General features: G+C 50.1%; 1 protein-coding gene across 1 annotated transcript in view; it reads left to right on the plus strand.

The window, feature by feature from the left end:
* Window positions 1-2,781: 2,781 nt before the first annotated feature.
* SH3BP4 (SH3 domain binding protein 4) overlaps window positions 2,782-18,904 on the plus strand; it is a 102,478-nt gene continuing 86,355 nt past the window's right edge. The window contains exon 1 of the mRNA XM_017537721.2: window positions 2,782-2,979. The gene's annotated coding sequence lies outside the window, so the exon portion shown is untranslated. The remainder of the gene's footprint in view (window positions 2,980-18,904) is intronic.

The following is an 18,904-nucleotide window of genomic DNA, read 5'->3' on the forward strand; positions in this document are numbered from 1 at the left end:
AAAACAGGCACTGAGTGGCCCTGCTTTACATCACCAGCGGGTGAGTAGTGGGGCTGGCATTCAAAGCGGGGCAGCTTGATTTTAGAACCCACCACACGGTCTTTATACATAGCTGCATGTGCATGCATATACACCCACACACATCACGCACATATGTATCATCTGCACACGCACACACCCAACACATGCAAACGCTTGGAGAAAGCTTCTGGCAGAGTATAATTCACTGTTAACTGTGGAATCTGGGAAAGGGTGTGAACTTAGGATTGATGTTTACTTTTTACTCTACACATTTTTCTAATCCTTTTAATCCTTTGAAACAAATGTGTTATCTCTGTACTAAAAAAAACAAGTTATTGATTTTGCTGTATGTGTTCCCACTGGAAAGGCTTATTGAATAATTGAATGTTATGAATGAATAGCTCTTCTCTTTTCTTTTGTTCCAGAAGCCTTTAGAAGAGCAAGTAACAAAAACTGGTGGAAAAAAAGCATACATTCAACAGGAAGCAACATCTAGAGATACTTTTGCCTTCCAGGATACAAAAGAGAAAACAGTTCACAGACAACTTACATCTAAACCAGTAATGTTGCCTCCCTGGCTCATACCAGCTGAAGAAGAATCAGAGTTATTGCAGTAAGATTATAAGGTAATGTGTGTGCTTTTTTTTTTTTTTTAACCATTGTTTAAACATTCTGACCTCTGTACATTTTTCTCTAGGATGTGGACTGGTTTGAGGATGCTTGAGGCATGACGGTAGCAAGTACTCGCATACATATGTGGACATCATAAGCCATGCTCTCTGCTTCCCCAGGCGAAATCTGCAATGCTTTGTTTACTCACGTTCCGTCCTGCGTTTCCACGGCACTTGGTTATTTGTGATTTTTAGGGGTATCTTTCACTCTCACTGCTTAGTGAACTGAGCTGCCTGGACACGCCGGGTTTTCTTTCTTTCTTTCTTTCTTTTTTTTTTTTAACTGGTTTGTAAGGCCTAGAATTTTCTTATTCGATTGTTTTTGTGTGTGTGTTTTGCCCTAACCCCCTCACTGGTATAGCCAAGGAGTTTTCATGCTTCGACCCATTTGCGGCACTTCCGGAATGGTCTACATAGCTTTCGTCCATTTTTTACTGGCTCGTCTTTTTCAGAGCTTTAGAGGCATTTTTTTAAAGCACAGTGTGGATGTTATTTGGGATAGCAGTAACTAGTAGCTAAAACTTATTAAAAGCTACTACATGCCAGCAGTCTGCTGAGCACTTTACATGTTGCATTTCATTTTTATACTCATTTAGGAAACTGAGTCACAGAGAGGCGAGATAACTTGCCAGAGATTCAAGCACACTTCAGACACACCCCTACACCAGACCTCCTAGCCACCCAGAAACTCTCCTCTGCTCGGAGGCTTCTCTGCTTCCTCCACCTGCACCTTTGCCCCACTGCCTCCTTTTAAAATCTGTGGCATTTATTTTAGGGATACTCGTATCCATTTTCAGGAATTCCACGATCTACACAGAGATGACACCAAAATCAGAACAGCAATGTCCACCCTTTCCCCAAGCCCTAGGTCCGTGTCTCTGTCCACCTGTGTGTCCTTAAACTTCAACACAGACTTCAAAAGGAGTGGCAGAAAACAGGATTCCTTAGGGAAAGGAAGGTCTCCCAGTCTGAACATCCCCGGTTTGAATTCAGACTCTGGCCCGTCCCATGTGATCATAAGGTAGTGTTTAGAGTCTCAAGTCACCTGTAAAATGGGTACAATAACAATATCTGCCTCGGGGTTAATGGTGAGGACTGACTGTGTGTATCTCACTCAGGACCCGGAGCCACAAATGTTGGCTTCTTCCCCGCCAAAGACCCGTGCTTTCTCCTGGTCTCCGGTTCCCGGGGTGGGGGTGGGCGCAGTCCCGAGGGCCCCGGGCGGTGGCACAGTGGTTAGACCCCAGCCTCTGGAGTCGGCCTCGGTTCCGATTCTGGCTCTCCCCTTTCCTGCTGTGGCGAACCAGCCCTCGGAGCTCTCGTTTACCCGTGTGAAATGGACTAAGGGGAGTAGCCAAAATTGGGATTTTTTTTTTTTAAAGGATAAGATGTGTCCGTCCATAGACCACATAGTTAAGCGGTGCGTTCACTCACTGAGCGTTGACTGAGTGCCTACTATGTGCCAGGCATGTACACGGGCCGGGGACCCAGAGGCCCAGGTCAGACGATTCCGACGGGAGCCCTTCCATCTGCATTCCGCTTCGCAGGAGGCTCTCTGCCCTGGTGATTTTCAGCGTGGCTGCTTTCCCTCGGGTTCTTAGTTTGTAACTTTCGCGCGGGCCCCGCAGCCTCGCGCCCCGCCCTCCCTCCAGCGTCCTCGCCCAGGGGGCTGTAAGGCGCCTCCGAACGCCGCGCGACCCTTGCCCACGCCCGCTTGCCCGGCTGCACTGTCCCAGGGGTCCTCTCTAGGGGTTCCCGGAGAAGGGGTGGGAAGTGGGGGTGCGGGGGCCACAGCAGCGCGGGCGGGCACCCAGACCTGCTCGGTACCGGGCACCCAGACCCGGGGATGCGGGCGGCCGGGACCCCGCCACCCTGGCCGGCGCCACGCGGAGGAAAGCAGGAGGCGCCGAGACTGGATCCCCGCGGGGACCCGGAGCCGCGGCACCACCCCCAGCCCGCCCCACGCTCGCGGCCTCGGGCTGCCGCGCCCCGCCCCGCCCCTCTCCCGAGGCCCCGCCCCTGCGGGGGACCCCCCCCCCCGGCCGCCGCTCCGGTCCCGGCCCCGCCCCCCGCGCCCCCGCCCCGCCCCCGCCCCGGCGCGGGACCACCCTCCGCCCGCCGAGGCGGGGGCCCTGCACGCCCGGCACTCTCGGAGGTCCGGGCCCCTTTCCGCCAGCGCTGCCACCACCGCCGTGAGTCCCGCGGAGCCGCGCGCGTCCCCGGCTGGGCCGAGCCGCCGGCCGACGAGCGGAGCCGCAGGAGCCCGCCGGGACGCCATGCGAGCCAGGTAAGCAGGCGGCGGCGGGGAGCGCCTCGGGCGGCGGGGCCCTGGGGGTCTTGCTCGGGGCGTTGCACGCCCTCGGGGGCGCCGATCCCGCCCCCGCCGCCGGAGTTCGGGGATGCGGGGTGCCCGGGCGTGGCGGGCGCGGGGCGGCTTCAGGGAAGCCTCGCGCGCCCCTCGCCTCTCCCCCGGGCTCTCGGGTAGCCCCGGAGCTGGCAGGCGGGGGGCAGGGCCCGGGGTTCCGGGCACCGAGCAGCTCTCGGAGCCCCCCGCGTGCACTCGGGCCGACCCCCCACCCCGGCTCTGGCCACTTCCCGGCGGGCGGCCCTGTGGGGTGGCCTCCCTGGGCAACCCGATGCGTCCTCGGGGGCGCGCTCGGCTGGCGGGGGCCGTGGGGGCCACGGGAGGGCGTGGAAGGGTCGGGGCGCCCCCCTCGCGCGGCGCTGGGGAGGAGGGAAGGAGCCACGGTCTCCCGTTAAACTTGTTGGTGACAATGCATATTTCAACTTCTTCGGAGATCCCTCCCGTGAGGATGAAATTGAAAACTCCGGTTTCTGGCTTGGCGATCCTGTGACCGAGCAGCCGCGAGGTGACAGCGCCGGCGGCCCGGGGGTGGGGACCGGCTGGGATAGAGGCGCGTTGTTCTCTGAGTGATGTTTACCGAGAAGCCCGATCCGCGGCTGGGGGTGTGTGTGTCTGTTGGGACCCCAACCCTGGGTCCCGCGGCTCCTAGCCCGGGGCCTGCGGTGTAAACGGGGCTGGAGGACAGGCCCAGCTGGCCCTGGCCGGGTGTCGGGCACCCAGAGGTACCGCGCTGGAGGAGCCGCGGGAGAGCCGCCGGGCTCTGGGAGCAGAGGGTCGTGGAACCTGAAGGATAAATGAAATTTTCTGAAAAATCTCATTGCGAGATTGTATTTTCTGCTTATTCTTTCCAAGTTAGTAGGCAGATTGGAACTATAGAATGTATCCGTGATAATAATAAAGTTTGCACAACTTTTGTTCTGATTACAGAAACAATGTGTGCTCAGGGCAGACAGCTAAAGAGAAAGATAAACAGCAAATGGTAAAAAAATCCCCAGTCCCACAGTTTGTACCAGCCTTGTCACAGCCTCGCAGGTTGGAACCTTAAGTTAGACTGAAGCCATTCTCGCCTAAACCAGAGAATCCGTGAATGCAGCCTCCCCTTCCCACCCTTGTGAGCATCTCTGAGCTCCAAAGTTTGGGTTTTTTTCCTTGCTCCCTACCCGAGCAGAGTCTCTGCTGGCCACGAGTCCCCTTCCCAGTGGGCTGGGGTTTTCCTTGAGATCTGTGGCCCAGATGGAATGATGAGAGAGGCCTGGAGCCTCACCGCCCTCTGTGGTTTTGGTTCCTTGCCTTGTAAAAATCAAGGTAATGATTCTCAATCTGCTTCTCAGGCCCCCATAAAAATTAATGGGTGGTTTGTAGAGCGTTTTGACATCCGTGGATGGACAGCGGCTGTACTTTAAGGCACTGGGGAACATTTTGCTGCTCCACATTGCAGTGGACATCCAGTATGATAGGCTGCCTCTCACCTGGCCGTCCTGCCCAGGAAACAGACTCCAGGAATGTCCAGTAGAGCCCTGAGGACAATATTCCTGGTTCCCTGCTCCCTGCCCTCGAGACTGGGCCAAATCCTTCAAAGTGGAAAGCTTGGGAGGAGCCAGCACTCTCAAATTCCCCTCCCCCACCTCTGCTTTGTGCGTGTAGGCAAATTTCTTAAAGTAAGGGGGCAGTGATATTTAGGCGGAGCCCCTGATTGCCCACTGCCTGATGCCTGTGGGTCTGTGGAATGCCCAGGCCGTGCTTATCCAAAAGAACAGTTAGTTCTGGCAGGACGCGTAAACTGAACAAACCTGGCTTCCTAGGGATTTGTATGGCTCACTTGTTTACTAAATGAACAATGACCGGCTGCAAAGGAGCCCAGGACACTTCTGTGAGCTTTATTATTTTTTTCCTGTTGTCCCAAGATTACACTTTAGTGATCTTATGAAACAATGAATAAGAGCCCAAGCCATTTGTTAATTCCGGGTACCAAAGACCCAGGTGGGGAGAGGTGCTTCACAGCACGCCTCTTGTCCCCAACACCCTTGCCCCCGCCAACAACGACGACATCAGCGTAGAAGACCCTCTTTCTGTAACAATTTGTCATTTGATAGTTTCATTTTAAAAATTGTGGTTCCCACCAGCATGTGGATCTGACCAAGCTCTGTCTAGTTGCAGATCACAGCTCAAGCCCGGGTTTTGGAAAGACCCAGATAGTGGGCTGAAAAAATTGCTGATAAAGTGTCCTTCACCAAGTGCCTTGTCTGTGACTGTATTGTGCTCTTAATTTTCTCTGTGGAGAAAGGACCTTCGGGGATTTTCTCCTTTGCTCTTGTTTGCTAATCCGGCAGCCCGGAATTATTTCCCTCTGGGCTGCTTGAATAGACTTTCTTATTCTAATGTTGTTGGGTTCTAGTCTGATCCTAAGATATGCGAATGGTGAATGTGGTTTACGCCCTTTAGTCCTGGGAGGTGTTTGTGGTTTTAAATCCTGGAATCCTGGCCAGTTAAGAGCCCTTGGTTCCCCAGAAATTGCATGCGAGGTGTGTGTGCTTTCTCTTCCTGGGGAGCTTCTTATCGAGCCCTTGACCCAAACAAGGTGAAGAGCTCCAGAGTGCGGCCCCTGCAGACCTCGTCCCTGGCTCCGGGCAGACCTCCCAGCTCCCTGTTTCAGGTACTATCCTGTTTTGACCGAGTAGGAGCTGCTGTTTGCAACCGGCCAGCCATGTGGATTTCCCTTATCTTTATTATTTTCAAATTCCACACCTAAATTGGGCTCTGTTGTGATTTTTCTTCTGAAAATTGGAGTCAGGCCCCTGGGACATTTCCCAAGGCCCTGGAGGTGGACATCAGGTCTTCTTTGTTTCGAGGTCGCTGCCTGACAACCTGGAATCCGAAAAGGTCACCGAGTGCTAAGTAAGATTTTCTCAGAAAGTGCTCGGGTCAGCTTTGCTCCTGGCCAGGATCGAGCCTCAGGCCACATGGGGTTTCCACGAAGCTTCTGGGGAGCTGGGCTGGATCTCTGGGCTCCCCAGCTATTTGCCCAAAGGAAGTCTCACATTCTGCCACCACCCTGTGGAACGGCGGCAGAAAAATAATTCATCTAGCCCCCAAACGGCCAGGGAACAATCCAGCTACTTGATTCGGCATGCTCCTGGAAGTGGAAACCAGCACCTCGGTGGGCCCTGAGGGCATCCACGGGTTACATAACTCAGCACCTTATGCCACCGTGACCTCGCTACAGGGAAAAGGTCTCAATAATCAGTCTTTGGAAGGAGAGGGAGTGCAGAATGTGCTTGAAAAAGAAAGGCTGTGTGTAGTGTTTTAAGAAGGGTAAAATCCCATGTGGAACATCACAGCCTCCGATCTTCCAGGTGAACACTGCCTCCTGAAGACATCAGGAAGCATGTTGAGCTGAGGAAGTACAATTGCTGTACTGAAGTGCTCTAATTAGCTTTAGATTTGGGGTATTTTGAGGGATGGAAATAGGTATCACTCGTTGAGGGCTTACCGTATTCTAAGCCCCATGCGTGCACTTTTGAATTTTCACGAGAACTACCAGGGGTTCCATTTTACAACGAAGCTAGGAGAATTTAAGAAATTCCTTCAACCTTGGAGTTTAATGAGTGTTTGAGTTGGGATTTGAACCTGGATCTGTCCAAGCCCAGAGCTTTTCATCACATCTCCCAGGGTGCTGAAATTAGAGAAACAAACGGCTCTCAGTCACACATTGCGCCTGAAGATACAGGCATGCAAATAGCAGGGAGCCAGCCTCCCCCACACAATTAGAAAATAGCTTGTACTCTGAAGGTGATGAAGTCTTTAAAACCTGTGAAGCCTTCTCAGCCTAACTGGAAGGCAGCCATTTTCCACGTGTGTTCTGAAACCCTCACCCCGTCGCCAGCGTGAAGCATGGTTTATTGGGAAGATTGTGACTTTGAAGTTGGGATAGCTCAGACAGGATTTGGTANTTTTTCTTGTCCTATGAAAAGATGGTGTTTGGGCACATGAGGTCACTAGAATAAGATAAAGATTATAGGAAGGCTGTTAAGTAAATGTACAAAAAGAGTTCTACCTTCCTCTTTACAATCAAATAAATGACATACTAATGAGATTATTCTTATCTGCTCAATAAAAGCTTGTCTCAGGAGAGCTCTCTTTGCTGAGACCGGTTACCAACTCTTCTGAAGAGATTGAAAAGAATGCCTCCTTTGAAAGGATTTTATGGCTCCAAGTTTTTATTAAATCTCGTCCCCCACAGTCCTGCATAACTGAGGAAAACCCTACCGCATTTTTTGTTTTTGTTTTTGCTTTTTTTTTTTTTTTTGAGTTGAGAGTTCTCTGTCATCCAGGCTGGAGTGCAGTGGCTCAATCATAGCTCACTGCAGCCTCCAATTCCTGGGCTCAAGCAATCCTCCTGCCTCAGCCTCCTGAGTAGCTGGAACTATTCAGGTGCACACCAGCACACCCTGCTAATTTTTTTTTATTCTTGTAGAAATGGTGTCAGGCTATGTTGTCCAGGCTAGTCTTGAACTCCTGGTTTCAAGTGATCCTCCAGCCTTGGTCTCCCAAAGCACTGGTTTGCAGGTGAGGCACGTTGCCCTGCCCTGCCCCATTTTTATGAGCTACTAAAATCTGCAGGCCTGAAGGAAGTTTTTCTAGCCCCTCCAATGTAGGAGGTCCCTGAGCCCATAGTGTGCTGGTAAACCTGCTCTCCGAGGAAAAAGCAGAGCCTCGATTGCAGCATCTGCCAATTTCTGTGACGTAAATACTCTCACCATGGCTAATTTCTTTCTTTCTTTCTTTTCTTTCTTTCTTTTTTTTTTTTTTTTTTTTTTTTTTTGAGTCTTGCTCTGTCACCCAGGCTGGAGTGCAGTGGCACTTCTCAGCCCACTGCAACCTCTGCCTCCCAGGTTCAAGCAATTCTCCTGCCTCAGCCTCCTGAGTAGCTGGGACTACAGGCATGATGCCCAGCTAATTTTTATATTTTTAGTAGTGACTGGCTTCCCCATCTTGGCCAGGCTGGTCTCAAACTCCTGACCTCAGGTGATCCTCCTGCCTTGGCCTACCAAAGTGCTGGGATTACAGTTGTGAGCCACCGTGCCCAGCCTGATTTCAATCTGCCAGTTAGGGCTGGCAGATTACTAAATAGTAACAATCTGTTTGAGCCCATAAGAGCTGGGTCCTGCTCACCGTTCATTGCACTGAGGCCCCCCCCCCCCGCCACGACACCCCCACGTCGGCTTCCCTCAGCCCCGTCACTTAATGAAAGAAATAGTGGCCTCAATTCTGCTTGCTCCATGCCTGCCTGGGAGCAGTGCTGAAAAAGGATTTGGGTGCTATTGAGTAACCGAATTTGGACAGCAAGAGTAGAAGGCTTCAAAACTCAGGCCGCATGTTAAAATCACCCGGGAGCTTAAAAAAACAACAGTAAATGTTCCAGGCCCATCCGCAGTTGAATCAGAACGTCTGGGTGTGGGGCCAGACCTCTGTAGGGGTGGAGAGCTCCCCGGGTGACTGTAGCATATGTCCAGGGTGAACACCCATGCGCTAATGAATTTGTACAGGAAGAAAGTTGGGGAGGCAGTTTGGGGCAGGGCGTGGCAGACCTTGTATTTGAGCCCAAGGAGATGAGATGTCCCTTGCAGAGCAGGGAATGTGTTTCCTTGAAGCCTCTGGGCGGGTGAGGAAGTGCGGGGCTGGGGGAGGCAGGCGGAGTCCGTCTGTCTGTCCTCCTCCAGCGGCGCCTGTCCTGTCCTGGTGAGGTCCACATACTTGTTTAGCTTTGGTTGCTTCTGCTGGTCTAGAGAGGAAAAGGGTCTTCCAGGAAGTCGGGGTTGGGGGTGGTCAGGATGAAGCCAGGCAGACCCCCTTGGGTGGGTGTGCTGTTCTCAGATATTAAAACAGAGGGGCTTACTGGGACCACCCAGGTGAAGGAAAGAGAAACCCCACAGCTGAAGGACCGTAGCTGAGCACTTCGTAAGAGTCCTTGAGCTTGGGCGCACACATAAGCCGATTATTTTTTCTCCATCATAATTAGCAGTAAAATTATTTTAAAGTGTGAGAGCTTTCTTTGGAGGCAGTAAGCGTGTGGGAGGGAAACACGATTCAACTTCAGAGCCAGCCTTGGTGAGCAGGGGTGGGACTGGGGAGACATGAGGACCCTGGGTGCAGGATTCAAGCAGGTGCTCGCTCTGGGGGGTGTCCTGCAGGCCAGCGGAAGGCTGTTTGAGAAGGGGGGGCCCTGTGCTCACTTCCTTAGAGTCGGGCCGTGAGTATGGAAGAGCTCACACGTGGGAACCTAGTGTGAAGAGCAGGGGCTGGGATCGCACTGCTGGGTCACCACCTGCTGGGGCAGGAAGGCTAAGGCGGAATCCAGTGAAGGAGCAGCTGGGATAGAAGAACAAGTATCCTGCGTGGCCCTAAAGCCAAGGAGGAGAAAGTTGGGGGTACGGGGAGAGGGGGTCAAACGGACAGGACAGTTCTGGGTCAATCATGTGGAGAGGATTTACGAACAGGACTGGAACCCTGTCACCGTGTTAGTGGAGAAACTCCTATAACAGAAGAAATAGCACAGGGCAGAGGCCACACGGAAGAGTGTGGGTGATAAAAGAAGTTGGACTGTGTTTGATGGTGTGGAGACAGGGCTGGAGGGAGCCAGGGGTGGGTCAGAGGGACTGGGATTCTAGCAGGGGTAGAGAATTCTCCTCGGGCACTGGGGAGTGGCTGCAGATACTGACAGGGAAGCACTGGGTGCGAACAGCTGATCACCAGGAGCAACTGGTGAAGGGACCTTCCCCAAATGCTTTTTCAGATCGCACATCTGCAACTTTTTCCTAGAGGGCTGGCCAGGGGGCCCATTTGTCTTTAAGACAATTCACGGACTCACTTGCTCTTTCAGGCCCAGTTCACACTCCCTTCTCAGACAAACCGGAGTGACCCTGCTCCTGCGTCTGCCTGTGTCCGGGCTTTCTTAGCTGTGATCCGCCTAGGCAGGGCGCTGCTTGGGGGCAGCTGCATTTTATTATCTCTGCATCCTTCATACACAAGAGCCCCTCAGACACTATGCCCAGTGCATGAAAGACCTGGCAGAGAGAGGCTGGCCAAGGTAAAGGCTTGGGCGGGTGACTTCATACAGCCGTGTAGTGACAACTCCAATATTCTCTTCTTGACATCTTGGCAGTGTAAAACTTACAATATAGGATAGAAGTAATTCTTCCCTGTGAATAATAACCAGCTTACTTATAAATACTGTCAAGTGGCTGTCCCCATAGTTCTGTGCAATTTAATTTTTAATTCAGGTAGGTTTACCTCATCCCATTTTCCACTGTTGCCCTTTATAAGAGGATTTAATTTTCTTTTCTTTTCTTTTTTTTTGAGATGGGAGTGCAATGGCATGATCTTGGCTTGCTGCAACCCCTGCCTCCCGGGTTCAAGTGATTCTCCTGCCTCAGCCCCCCAAGTAGCTGGGATTACAGGCACGTGCCACCATGCCTGGCTAATTTTTGTGTTTTTAGTAGAGACGCGATTTCATCATGTTGGCCAGGCTGGTCTTGAACTCCTGACCTTAGTTGATCCACCCACCTTGGCCTCCCAAAGTGCTGGGATTACAGGCGTGAGGCACCGCGCCCGGCAAGGATTTGATTTTTTAATAGCGTTAAGATACTAAGACGTTAAGATACTAAGAGGTAAATGGAGTATTCTTAAAATGCATATGCATTTAAGCATTTTTAAATCCTCCTAACAATCACAGTCGATGGACAAGTGCCATCAAATATTTGTATGTGTCCTGTGCATAAATGAAAAATAAGGGTACTGTGTTCAGATCGAACTGAAAGTACTGATTGGAGCTGATGTGATACTTATGCATAGTTCATGTGGAATGCTAGACCCAGGGCCTACGCCCCAGTGCAAAGTGGTAAATAAACATACAGTCGTGGTTCTTACTGCTGTGGGTCTGGTCTCACTTTTCCCTACCCCTATCCCAAATATCCACTTGAGAAAGTTGCGTTTTTGTTTTTCTCTTGCGATTTCGGAAATCGGTATTTAAGATGTTTATAAGAGGAGTGACCTGCAGCCATTGTATCACCTTTACAGTGTGGAACAAGACCATCAACACGGTTTTAAATTTTGATCCCATTTCAGGCCCCTGTGAGGGGGCGCTGACTCTGGGTGACATCAGGAGATCAGGCACTGGCTTGTCATCAAAAACAGAATCCCAAAAGTTCACTTAGTGCACATTTTTGCTTATACGCGTGTATTTCACTAGCGCCACCTGTGATTTTCGGAATTGCTGGATTGGGGAAAGCAGACGCTGCTGTTTGGGGCCACATGCACACACACTTGAAATGCTCAGTTGCACAGTGTCACACAGGATTTCTCTGTGGTTTCGGATTCTTCACAGATTTTCTGGCCTTTTCCCTGTGTCAGGCACTGAGACACCTCTGTATACAGCTGTTTCTTCTAAATCAATCAAATATGAAACAGCCCGATCTGTTAGACTGAATGTCATCCTAGGGAGAAAAGTCCTTAGTAAGAATCTCATGGCTCACTGTCATGTTCTTGTAACACGGTTTTTTGTTTCCCAGCCATTGTCGGTGAACAATAGCTGGAATGGTGTTTTCACAGACTGGAATATGAGAAGTTCCTTTTTCCAGTGGCGGCTCCATGGCTCTTTGTGGGGACCTGGTTCATTGCAGGGACATCACAGTGGAAATGAGCAGGGGGCGTCTCAGCCCCGCACACCTGTCTGTGTCCAAATATGTGGCTTCGCTTCCTGTTACAACCTCAGACACATTTTTGGACATCATTGAGGCTCAGCCTCTGATCTGTAAAATGGCGACCATAGTACTTCACTCCTGGAGTTGGAGAGCTTAAATGAGATCACACTGGTAACTGTGGATTTGGTTGCATCATTGTCCCTGTGTTTATTTTATTTTATTTTATTTATTTATTTTGAGATGGAGTCTTGCTCTGTCGCCCAGGCTGGAATGCAGTGGTGCGACCTCGGCTCCCTGAAACCTCCGCCTTCCAGGTTCAAGTGATTCTTGTGCCTCAGCCTCCCTAGTAGCTGGGATTACAGGTGTGCGCCACCCCTATGCTCGGATAATTTTTGTGTTTTTCGTAGAGATGGGGTTTCACTGTGTTGGTCAGCCTGGTCTCGAACTCTTGGCCTCAAGTGATCTGCCCGTTTAGGCCTCCCAAAGTGCTGGGATTACAGGTGTGAGCCACCGTGCCTGGCCTCTTTCTTCTTCTTTTTCTTTTTTTTTTTTACAACAACAACAACAACAAAACCCTTTCTGCTTATGTATGTTAAATTACTTAATAAATTACATGTTTGCACATGCTTGTTTTAGAAACACGAGAAAATGTAAAAGGAAAACAATTTACCACTCTGGACACTTTCATATGCATCTTCCAGATATTTTCCCTTGGAAATACAGAGCTTCCAAACAAAAAGGATGAGACAGTGAGTGGTCTTCCCTGTGTACCTGGCACCTAGCAATTTTTCAATAAGTACTTATGGAGTGAATACTATGCTTTTTTTTTTTTTTGGAGGCTTTTTGAGTCTCATCCTGTCACCCAGGCTGGCGTGCAGTAGTATAATTTCAGCTCACTGCAACTTCTGCCCCCTGAGTTCAAGCAATTCTCCTGCCTCAGCCTCCCTAGTAGCTGGGACTATAGGCACTTGCCACCATGCCTGGCCAATTTTTGTATTTTAGTAGAGATGGGGTTTCATCATGTTGGCCAGGCTGGTCTCGAACTCCTGATCCCAAGTGATCCAGCTGCCTTGGCCTCACAAAGTTCTGGGATTATAGGCATGAGCCACCATGCCCAGCAATACTATGCATTTAAAAATAGCTTTTTATCTAAAATTGTTGACATCTTTTCAGATCAATACAGATCTGCATCCTCACTTTTCATGTCAGTCTCATGTAGGTAAGTACCTTGTTTATTTAACAAGTGCTTATGGATAGACACTTCCCAGTTATTTTGAAGTTATAAACAACACTGCAATGAACATCTTTTGATATACAGGTTTTTCCATGCATGTGAAGTTTCTCCTTGGAATGTATCTTTTACTTTATGGTGCTTAAAATCTATGAAGAACTTCTAATTATATTAATTGTTGGGTGACTGTATAATTACCATACAGAAAAGCACCTCAAGAGGGAATGACTTTGGGAAGAGTTCCTGAATCCATTGTATAAAACTTGGTGAGCTTTAAGAGCACCCTCACTTGTCCCTATCCCTTTTGGGGGAATTGCTTTCTGTTTCTCCAGATCCTCACGTGCTTTGCGTCCCACGCTTTTGGAGTGGGAGATTGGCTCAACAGGAAGTGTGGATGCCCTAAGCGCATACTTCCGTTTTAGGGTGGACACATACATGCCAGCTTCAGAAACGTTTAACACCTGGGAGCAACTGTGTGTCCTGGAGCCCAGGAGGTATTTCTGTTGGGAGGTGTTCAGGGCCCACGCCCTCCTAGAAGGAGATGAGTGATGGTTTTCATGCGTTCAGCTTCGGAACTGTCATTGCAAGCTTCTCCAGGGTCATGTCATCATGGGCGTCTATAGTGATTTTGCAGCTGTGTCACTTGATCAGCTGTGACAAGACAGACTGCAGTTGGATCTGGCATCTGGTAAAAGCGTAGACTTGGTTTTCAGGACCTCTGGGTTCACTAAGGGGAGAGTTCATCATGCCTCCTGCTGATGGCAAGACTGTAATTTGGATGTTTGACTGCCGTCTGGTGTCGCAAGCCCTCTTTCTGGCAAGAGAGGAAAACTAATTTATGGGCGGAATATTTTTTGGCCTGTCTCCTGAGCGTAGTTTTGCAAAGGGGCCTGGCTGCCTCCTCAGGTCTTGGCACCAAGTATTTGTGAGTCATCCACCGGTAGGTAACATGAGGCAACACTTTGGGGCTTCATGAAACCCCAGCTAGGCGGGTAAGGGACTCTGGGTATTCCAAGGATGCCCCGGGCGCTGCCTGAAAGCAGGAGACTGTCCATGAGTTCTGGTTTTGTGTTCTGACTGCGGGGACACCTTCAGGAGGCTGGGCGGGGCCGACATCAAGCCTGAGAGCTGACACCTTTTCTAACTCTCTGGGACACGGTATGGGCTCTTTCCCTCTTCTTGTTCACCCTTGTTTATCTCCTTTTAATTCCTTGACTCACTGCTGAGCCCCTCTGTACGCCAGGTGGGGAAAATAGATGTGGAGCCCACCAAACACAGCGTCCCCACAGGGAGTTCGCTGCCCAGCAAGGGAGAAACGACATTAAAGTGCACTAGGGAGCCCGGCGTGGTGGCTCACACCTGTAATCTCAGCACTTTGGGAGGCTGAGGTGGGGCGGATCACCTGAGGTCAGGAGTTCGAGACCAGCCTGACCAATATGGTGAAACCCCATCTTAAAAAAAAAAAAAAAAAAAAAAAAAACAAAGTGCACTAGGGGAAAGGTCAGATCAGGGCTCTGCACCAGAGGTTGTATTGGGGGTCAGGACAGGCTCCCCAAAGAAGCCCCACTAAGTAGGGGAGGACCTGAAGAATGAGCAGGCCAGGAACTGCATGGGTACCCATGGAGATTTATAGGGGCAGTGGGTTGGTCGGTTCTGGGCAGGGTGGCTTGGTGATTCCAAGGAACCAAAAGAGGGCCATAGTGAGACCTCCTTCCCGAGAGCACCTGGGAGGGATTCCCGAGCAGGTAGCTGGATTGGACAGGTACTTCTGCGCTTCCTCAGCTTTGAACTTGTATCTTAGGGCACTGAGAAGACACAATTAGATGTGTAAACACGACTTGAAAGGGGCCAGGTGACCTGGCTGGGGGAGTGGGGGTGTTCCCTGACACAGGAGGTGACTCATCCATCATCGAGGCCTGGCAGGGAGGTGACTCTGCACACCACATCCTGTCACAGACCCCCATCTTCATGGTCCTGGCACTACGTGTAGCAGAGTCGGGCTCCCTGCCCAGTGCTCCCATGACCGCACAGGTGACCCACATGTGGTACTTCTCCCTCCTTTCGTGCTGTGAGATTCTTAGAAAATTGTCTCCTGATTAACCACCCTGTACAGCTTTTAAATGTTACATTTATTACCCAAAACAACACTTCAGAAACTAAGCTGACAGTTGAATCATTAAAAGAGTCACAGCATTCTTTCATCCCGGAGAGAAAAAAGGTGTTGAAAAAGAGGAGCTTGTCCAGTGAAAACCACATCAGAGGCTCCTGGCGAGAGACCAGGCGTCAGTGCACCTCTCCCTGGTCAGCTGAGTCCTTGAACTCCTCGGCTGTGTCCTCAGGGAAGGTCAGTGTACAGGATGTGTCCTGGATGTAACTGTCAGTTTCTGAAACTTGCAGGGCTGGGTGGTCAGACTCCTGACAGCCACTGTCTCTGCACCCCCGTGAGCTGCTGAGTTTACTGGCCAATCCAGAGAGATTGTGTTGAACCCACGTTAACCTGGCTAATCCCATCTCTTCTGTGAAAACTTGAATACAACCTTCTGCTCCAATAGGAAAACCAGCTGTCCTCAACTTGCTCCGAGGAAAACCATTAGTTTTTCAGGGTGAAAAGGAAATAGTGAAAAGCTGGGAAGTGATGTCATAAGCACTGATTTTTTTTTTTTTTTTTTTTGTCATTAGTGAAATTGTCTAGAAATTGGTTGCTTGATGAATTGAGAGTTGGATTGTTATTCTGGGAGGATGGGGGTTATTTTCATGAGCAGGAAAGTGGGTAGAATAGCAGTGATTCCCACAGCGAACCTGTGTTGGAGGGCTGTGACTAACAGGTGAGTAACATTGAGGACAAAATTCCGCTGTCCTGCTCGCCGATGGTTGACAATTAGGCGTTGTGGGAAACACGTGTGCGAGTATGACTTCGACGACGTCAGGTTGCTTGTGGTTGTCCTCTTGTGCTACTGGGAATTGCAAATAGGCAACGCAGTAGAGCTTGCAAATAGGGTCTGGAAGGGAATGTACAGAAATAACAATGTTGTTTGGGTTGAGGTTTGGCCTGGCGAGGTTCGGGATGGTCATCTCCCACCTGACCACACCTCCATTCCTCCCATTGTCTTTAAGGAAACTGTAAATTGTAAATACTTTGGGAGAAAAGAGGAGAAAGAGGCTGGGCGCAGTGGCGCATGTCCGTGATCCCAACGCTTTGGGAGGCTGAGGTGGGTGGATCACTTGAGGTCAGGAGTTCAAGATCGGCCTGGCCAATGTGGTGAAACCCTATCGTTACTAAAAATAGAAAATCAGCTGGGCATGGTGGCAGGCACCTGTAATCCCAGCGACTAGAGTGGCTGAGGCATGAGAATAGCTTGAACCCAGGAGGCGGATGTTGCAGTGAGCGGAGATCGTGCCATTGCACTCCAGCCTGGGCGACTGGAGCTAAATTCTGCCAAAAAAAAAAAAAAAGGTGGGGGGAGAAAGGGGAGATGGCAGCTAAAATTTGTAAAGCAGCTACAGGCAGTCACTGTACCAGGTTCCTTCACTACTTTCTTAATTCTCGGGAAAACCCATTGGAGTAAATGGTTTTGTTTCCATTTTATAATGATGAAACTGAAGCCAAGAGCATAATTTAATGTGTCTGTGAACACAGCAAGTATCTGAAATACCAGGCAGCAGATCTTGTGTGTGGCACATAGGTCTGGATATTAACGGAGGGGAATTAGAGGTACGAGGCACCGGCATGTTATTTTTAATTTTCTGTGAACTCTGTTCTGCATTTGAGGAGCCTGTAATTCTGACATCCTTTTGACTCTCTAATATTCCTCTGAATTGTAAGGGCCTTTGGAAACTTTGGAAATAGTTTGGTGGCAAATAGTCCTGGTGTCAAACTAATGTGAACATTGCCTGTCTGGCGGAAAATGTATAAAAGCTCTGCTTTATTAAACTAACATTATTCTTGATAATAGAAATACTAAAAGTATGTAATCCTACTTTGCTAACTAATCACGTTTATGTATTTCCTCTTTCTGATTCTTGTTTGGTGTTCATGCATAACACATATATACTGTACTTAACAGTAATAATAGTAACAGAATAGGGCTGGATGCCATCCTGTGTTTTCAGCACTTTACAACCTTATAGCACATAGGGGAGGGACTTCTACTGTCTCGGTTTAACAGATCGGGAAACTGAGGCACAAGGGGTTTAGGGACTTTTGTGAGCTGGGACATGCAGAAGCCAGGAGTTAAGTCCAGGCTGTCTCAACCATGACACTGTTCTATCAGATCTCGATTCCAGGGTGAACAAGCTGCTTAACTGGGTCCAGACTGGGGAGCATGATGGGGCTGTGCTGTGGGAGGTGGGGAACCTGAGGTACCAGATGAGATGTGAGAGTGGGCAGGAGTTTGCCAGGTGGGTAGTCAGGAGGATGAGTTCAGACTTAGCAGGACTTGGAGGATGAGGGGAAGGCCCTAACACCAAGAGGGCATGAAGTTGGGGTCTCACCACTGCACCCTGACATGTGGGCTCCCCATCTTCCCTGCCTGCTTGGAGTCTCCTGCAGCAGTCCTCGACCTTCCAGCCCTGGGGCTCCTGCTGCAGCCTTGCACTTCCCTAAGTGGTATTGGAGCTGTGCTCGTTGCAACAAGGAATTCTTCTCATGGCTCCATATCCATGTTGGGCTTCCTCTTTCCCCTTCCTCCCTGGCTCCCCAGGTTCTTGGTGCTCATCTCTGCACAGGCAGGTGTCACTGAAGCCCCTCACCCAGAGACCGGGAGATGCTGAGTCCTGCTTTGGGAGGTGTGGCACAGGGCCAGCCACAGCAGACCCTTGGTGGAGGTGATCAGAGCCAGGATCCCTGCCACCCTGAGTGGTGGATGCTGCAGAGACGGCTCTTTACACCTGAGAAGCTTGCCCTCAGGTATCTGTACTTTGCGGGGCTTTTCTGATTGGCCATTATGTGTTCATCTAAGAATTAGTGCAGGACAGGAAGCTTCCACCCAGATGGTGAAGGCACCTGCTGGGTTTCCTGCCATCTGTGGAGAAGCCCACTCCTTCCCTTGCTCAGGTGAGGGTGACCACACCCAGGTCTATCTGGTTCTGCCAACCAGCCCGTAGCAGTTGGAATGAAGGGAGCAGCTGGGCTGCAGCCAGGTGGTCAGGGATCTGGTCAGCTCAGCGGTAGCAATGATAATAGATGGAGTGTCCTAGGTTTTCCCCTTTGGAAATCCGAACTCTACTCAGAAGAATATTAGTAGCAATATTAGTAGACCCATGAGGTGAGGATTCAGGATTTGTATTTCCATGAGGGCCTGCAGAAGCATGGCCACGTGATGCCCAATGAGTTTGTAGAGTCAGATGGACCCTGGGGTGTTCTCCTTGTACCTTCTAAGGAGTCTTTAACTCAAGAAGGTTTTCTTTTTCTTTTTCTTTTTTTTTTTTTTTTTTAAAGACGGGTTTCACCATGTTGGTCAGGATGGTCTTGAACTCCCAACCTCAGGTGATCCACCTGCCTTGGCCTCCAAAGTGCTTGGATTACAGGCGTGAGCCACCACGCCCAGTTTTCTTTTTTTGAGCTGTTTACTCTTGTTTTCTAGTTACCTTCTGGAATTATTGCATTGAGGCCAGTTTTCTACTTTGGGGAATTTATTGAAGTTTTCTTTGGCTGAGAAGGCCTTCGGTGTTTGTGATTATTCCTTGGATGCTTGCAAATCAGTTGTATTTTCTCTGGGACGTGGGGTTGCAGATAGATCAGTTCAATCTAGCTTGATTATGTCGTATTTCATGCCGCATGCCCTGTGTCTTGTCTGTTGGACTGTCAGGTCTCAAGGGACGGGTTTAGGTTTCCATGTGTGGCTGCTGCCTTGCCATTTCCCCTGATCCATACTCACAGTTTTTTTCCATATATTTTAGTTTTTTTTTTTTTTTTTTT

Source organism: Cebus imitator, unplaced genomic scaffold (genome assembly GCF_001604975.1).
Source record: "Cebus imitator isolate Cc_AM_T3 unplaced genomic scaffold, Cebus_imitator-1.0 Scaffold106, whole genome shotgun sequence".
NCBI lineage: Eukaryota > Metazoa > Chordata > Mammalia > Primates > Cebidae > Cebus > Cebus imitator.